Here is a 1,010-nt window from a genome sequence, read left to right on the forward strand (position 1 = left end):
AGACATCTCTTGTCTCCTGTCCTAACATCCCATGAACTGACACATTTTAATATTGTAGCAAGAATTTCTTGTTCAAGTTCACAAGAAGTTGGTTTTTAATGGTTTTTGAGTCCAGTTTGGCTCTTTTGGGAGAATCTGTCCTGCTGTACTGAATCTTTCAAAAAGGCCATGGGTGGCACGTATCTTCTTCTGGCTGACTCTCCGAAGTGGAATCCAGTTTGGGTGTGTTAGCGGTGCTGTGGGTGCACCCAGCTCAGTGACCTATATTCTAGAATATATGTCATTGGCCCAGGTCTTCTTGAAGGCAGTTCTAACAGTACCTGCACACTTCACAGTGATTCAATTAACCAGCTCCCCTCTCACCATTGGTGACATTCAAACTAACGAACAAATAAAAAAAAAAACTGCATTAGGTACAAAAAATTCCAACCTCAATAATCCAGGTATAAAATCCAACATTTTTCAGTCAGGTCATCTGGACAATTTCTTTTTTTGTGCTGAATTGTTTCGCCTTTAATCCGGAAGGCTTCATCAGTCAATGAAACACACAACAAATCTGATTCTTCCCCCATCAGCTTACTCCAAAGTGGAACAAACCAGTTCTGCTTGTGATAAGATGGTCTCTTTGGTACGCCCCTCCTACATTGCCAGCCCTCTTCCTTGTTGACAGTCTTGTCAAACTGGTTGAAAACAACAAAATCCATGCACAATAATCCAGGTATAGAGGATATGATATTTTATACCTGGATTATTGAGCATGGACTTTGTTGTACTTGTACCTAGTTACATCCCACCACTGTGTGTACACGGCTGCCTCTTGTAGCTGCAGCTGACAGTGATTGTGAGAGTGTGGATGTGGATGAGCTCTCCATCCTGCCTGTTCTTTACAGAGAATGATAATTATCAGTGTTCTCTGGTAATCTCTGATCTGTTACAATTTGTAATTCAGTCTTTGATTTGAAACAGAAGTTATTTTCTCTCTGCTGTTCAGCGGCTCAGGCGCACAGATT

This window comes from Nematolebias whitei, unplaced genomic scaffold (assembly GCF_014905685.2).
Source record: "Nematolebias whitei isolate Nwh7 unplaced genomic scaffold, NemWhi1 Nwh_scaf_253, whole genome shotgun sequence".
In the NCBI taxonomy this organism is placed as follows: Eukaryota; Metazoa; Chordata; class Actinopteri; order Cyprinodontiformes; family Rivulidae; genus Nematolebias; species Nematolebias whitei.